This window comes from Palaemon carinicauda, chromosome 35, assembly GCF_036898095.1.
Source record: "Palaemon carinicauda isolate YSFRI2023 chromosome 35, ASM3689809v2, whole genome shotgun sequence".
In the NCBI taxonomy this organism is placed as follows: Eukaryota; Metazoa; Arthropoda; class Malacostraca; order Decapoda; family Palaemonidae; genus Palaemon; species Palaemon carinicauda.
The window spans coordinates 34,525,349-34,530,348 of record NC_090759.1 but is presented as its reverse complement, the minus strand read 5'-3'; the positions used below and the strand labels follow the sequence as shown (position 1 = coordinate 34,530,348).

General features: G+C 35.1%; 1 protein-coding gene and 1 long non-coding RNA gene across 2 annotated transcripts in view; one reads left to right on the top strand and one right to left on the bottom strand.

Annotated features, from left to right (window-relative positions):
* The window catches only part of LOC137627683 (BTB/POZ domain-containing protein 6-like), an 81,327-nt gene extending 80,833 nt beyond the window's left edge, over positions 1–494 (bottom strand). Inside the window, exon 1 of the mRNA XM_068358895.1 lies at positions 232–494. The gene's annotated coding sequence lies outside the window, so the exon portion shown is untranslated. The remainder of the gene's footprint in view (positions 1–231) is intronic.
* Positions 1–5,000, top strand: part of LOC137627685 (uncharacterized) — a 561,261-nt gene that overhangs the window by 223,050 nt on the left and 333,211 nt on the right. The gene's annotated exons all lie outside the window — the stretch shown is intronic.

The following is a 5,000-nucleotide window of genomic DNA, read 5'->3' as shown; positions in this document are numbered from 1 at the left end:
GCGACCAACCAGTTTTAACAGGTTTGATCCTATTATAAGATATTAGTTTACACATCTTCATTATTAACAAATAGTATATTTTGAACACTTAGGACTTCGTATCTTACGGATATCCTGTCTCGTGTTTGAAAACGTTGTTTAGTCTGTTATCAGTGCAACCGATATGGTGTCCTGAGATCTGTTTACGAAGCGATATCGTTTACTTTACAAGGAAGAGACTTTGTGGATTACCTTGAGAAGTTAGAAGACTCGTAGTTTGACAAGTCCTTTGTACGTTGAAGGGAGGAACAGTAGTTTCAATATGTAATACTTATACAGAAGCACTTTTGAACAATCACAACCGTAATGCACAACGCTACACTAACACCAATCACACTGGCACCTCCCCACTGCAAACCGCCTGCTATCACTCTACTCTTCGCTAATCTTATCGGTCAGTTGGTCTAATGCCTTTTCAAAGCCGGTGCGTGAACGAAATTGGTGGAACGTAGCGATAAATGGATGAAAATAATTGGAGATTAAGCTTCCGTCTTGAAAAATGATTGCCTGGTCGTTGGTTCCTTAAAAGCGACATGCATAAAGATGCTTAGTCTCAGTTTTGTTATTGAGTATTCAGACGAAAAAGCGCTATCTGGCACCTTAGACAGATGCACATACGTTAGAGTATTTTTCGATCGCCCCTGTAATAAACAGTACTTCTTCCGCTATAGCTTCCGGGGCGTTCAAGCTTCCCGTAATCACTGACATCCTTATTCTATAATGATTAGAAAGGGATAATTGTGGATAAAAAACGTTCGTTCGTTTTTTGAACGCCTTCCCTATGGCAAGACACAGGCTCTTGCACTGGGGGCAGCACGTCAAGAGAGAATAGATAACAAACATTTCCTCAGCTTATCTTTTGCACATTCTCTTAGTTTTTCCATTTTTCTTTTCCTCACTGGGCTATTTTCCCTGCTGGAGCCCTTGGGCTTTTAACATCCTGCTTCTCTAACTATGGTTAACTAGGATAGTAGCTTAGTTCTCTTGCTTGTGAGTACACTCGGACACACTTTTCTAACACACTTTTCTATCTTATTTCTCTTCTTTTTGTTTTGTTAAAGTTTCTATATTTTATATAGGAGATATTTATTTTAATGTTACTGTTCTTCCAATATTTTATTTTTCCATGTTTCCTTTCCTCACTGGGCTGTTTTCCCTTTTGGAGCCCCTGGGCTTATAGCTTTCTACTTTACCAACTAGGGTTGTAGCTTAGCAAGTAATAATAATAATAATAATAATAACAATAATAATAATGACCCGCTTCCTTGATACATTTATGCCAAATTCATAGCAGTGACTAACCATTTTTTATATTAGAATGAAAATTGAATATTTAAAACGGACGTGATTATCTCCTATGACGTCATATGATTACCAGTCGGTTCGAATTATTGTCAGTGTTGCAATTTAAGACTTCTGTTGATGAAGTATTCACGAGGCGATATATTTAATATATATATATATATATATATATATATATATATATATATATATATATATATATATATATATATATATATATATATATATATATATATATATATACATATGTTTGTGTATGAGTACCTCGTCAGGCTAGGAGGAGCGAAGAGAGGAAAAGTCCTCTTTTGTTCTTTTTTTCTTTTTTCGGCTGGCCTCCAAAGTTGGGGGAAGTGTCATGGTTGGTAGATTATTATTATTATTATTATTATTATTATTATTATTTGCTAAGCTTAAACCTCTAGTTGATAAAGCAAGATGCTATAAGCCCAGGGGCTCGAGCAGGGAAAATAGCACCGTAAGGAAAGGAAGCATGGAAAAATAAAAGTTTTAAAAACTGTAACATTAAAATAAATATCTCCTATATAAACTATAAAAACTTTAACAGAAAAGGAGGAAGAAAAATAAGACAGAACGGCGTGTCCGATTGTACCCTCAAGTAAGAGAACTCTATCCCAAGACAGTGGAAGACCATGGTACAGAGACTATGGATAGATTATTATTATTATTATTATTATTATTATTATCTATGGTGTATAACGGGGGAGGGTGGGCTGTGGCATCCTAGCAGTACCATCCAAGCTCGGCTGAATCCCTCGTCAGGCTGGGAGGAACCATTAGAATAAAATCCTTTTTTGTTTCCTTTTTTTTATGGCATTACCTCTCAAAATTGAGAGAAATACCATAGTAGATAGATAGATAGATCATCATACATCGGTTTCATATGTATGTAGGATTGTTTTTTGGCTCTTAAACACATCGATTAACGTGGGATCTGAATCTCTCCTCTTCAGGCTGAACGTGACTGAGGTTATAGGGTACTCGGAGTGACATCTGTGACACGTTACATAACAGCTTGGACAAAATTAGTTGCTATTATTATTATTATTACTTGCTAAGCTACAAGCCTAATTGGAAAAGCAGGCTGCTATAAACCTAGGGGCTCCAACAGGGCAAATAGCCCAGTGAGGAAAGGAAACAAGGAAAATTATAAGATTTTAAGAACAGCAACATTAAAATGAATATTATCTATAATAACTATAAAATTTCTAAAAAACAAGAGGAAGAGAAATAAAATAGAATAATGTTTGGCACATATATTTGTTTTTCTTTATACTATCAAGGATTGGATATCCTTTATTACTTCTGTATTCCCTAATTTCCTCGTTAGCTTCATTATCAAGTACTCACTTTTTTCTTTCCTATCATTCTATTCCTCTCGTGTGTGTTGGGATATGTATGACATAGACTACCCATTCCCCAAAAGAAGACTTAGACTTGATATCACGAAAACATCACATAACTACTTTCTTGAAACTTCCTTTTCTCACTGAGCTATTTTCCTTGTTGGAGCCCTTGGGCTTATAGCACCGCACCCTGCTTTCTCAACTAGGGTTGTAGCTTGGCAGTTGGTAATAATAATAATAATAATAATAATGAAAATATTTTAATAATAATAATAATAATAATAATAATAATAATAATAATGAAAATAATAATAATAATAATAATAATAATGATAATAATAATAATAATGATGATGATGATGATGAAAATAATAATAATAATAATAATAATAATAATAATAATATCCCTTCAGCGAAGCACGTATGACTACCTAAACTTCAATTTTTGTAATTAAATTATAGCTAAAATCACTAATTTAAACTCTAAGGACATAAAGACAAACCATTTTACTAACATATCCGTTTTAGATAAGTCCTTGTTGTTTTGAATGACTTGGAAATTCTTATACAACGCAGATATTAATGAAATCGTCTCATTGAGTAAATGACAATTACGTAACCGTATTTTCCTGTGTTTTATTCTTTTTCCACTGACAACATCCACTGTCATTATTATTTGCACACAGGTAGTAGGTTGGCCAGGGCACCAGCCGCCCGTTGAGATATTACCGCTAGAGAGTTAGGGGTTCCTTTGACTGGCCACACAGATTACATTGAATCCCTCTCTCTGGTTACGGTTCTTTCCCTTTGCCTACACATACACCGAATAGTCTGGCCTATTCTTTACAGATTCTCCTCTGTCCTCATGCACCTGACAACACTGAAATTACCAAACCATTCTTCTTCACCCAAGGGGTTAACTACTACACTATAATTGTTCAGTGGCTACTTTCCTCTTGGTAAGGGTAGAAGAGACTCTTTAGCTATGGTAAGCAGTTCTAGGAAAAGGACACTCCAAAATCAAATCATTGTTCTCCAGTCTTGGGTAGTGTCATAGCTTCTGTATCATGGTCTTCCACTGTCTTGGGTTAGAGTTCTCTTGCTTGGGGGTACACTCGGGCAAACTATTCTATCTTCTTCCTCTTGTTATGGTAATGTCTTTATAGTTTATTTAGGAAATATTTATTTTAATGTTTGTTGCTTTTCTTAAAATATTTTATTTTCCCGTTTCCTTCCTTCACTGGGCTATTTTCCCTGTTGGGGCCAGTGGGCTTATAGCATCCTGCTTTTCCAACTAGGGTTGTAGCTTAGCAGTTGATAATAATAATAATAATAATAATAATAATAATAATAATAATAATAATAATAATAATAATAACTTTATTAATATTGTTGTCGTTTGGTCTTTTAGCTTAATACTATGGCTCTGTGTGTTATTTTATGCTCACGCTGTTATATGAATATCAAAATATATTGCTTAAATTTTGTAGTTTTAGGTTTGATATCTGTTTCATGTAGAAAGAAAAGTGCTCTAGAATGTGTTACACGATTTTTCTCTTCTATTATTGGAATTCTTTTGAAATATCACTTGTATGTTGAAACCTTCGATAATGCAATAATGGATGGCAGTAATTGAACTCAGTGTTGGCGAAATTGGCAAAATAGGCAAAATAGGTCAAATTGGCAAAATTAGCTAAATAGGCAAATTTGGCAAAATAAGAAAAATTGACAAAATAGATCTTATTCGCAAAATAGGCATTGTTGGCAAAATATGCAAAATTTTAAAACTAGACGAAATAGGCAAAATTGGCAAAATAGGCAAAATTGGCAAAAATAGCAAAATTGGCAAAATTTCAAGGAAATTTCTACGACTACAAACTCTTAAAGGTCGCTTATGAATGGCAGAAGCAAGGGACAGTGACATTGCCCTATCAAGCAGGACAATGCCCTAGAGACTGACCATATATGCATATGATCAGCGCCCAAGCTACGATCAAGGAGGGCCAGACAATGGCTGCTGATGACTCAGCAGATAGTCCTATAGGCTCCCCCGCCCCCATCCTTAGCTCACAAAGGCTACAAGGATGGTGACGTTGCAGCGACCAATTGGGTGGGACTCGAACCCCAGTCTGGCATTCACCAGTCAGGGACGTTACCGCATTGGCCACCACAACTATAGCGGTAATCAGTTCTATAAATTATAAAAGGGTTCTGTAATTGTTCGATGTTTAACTTTAGTCCTTCTAAAAATATAGTCAGTTGACTGTTCCACCATATTATAATTAATTTTCCACG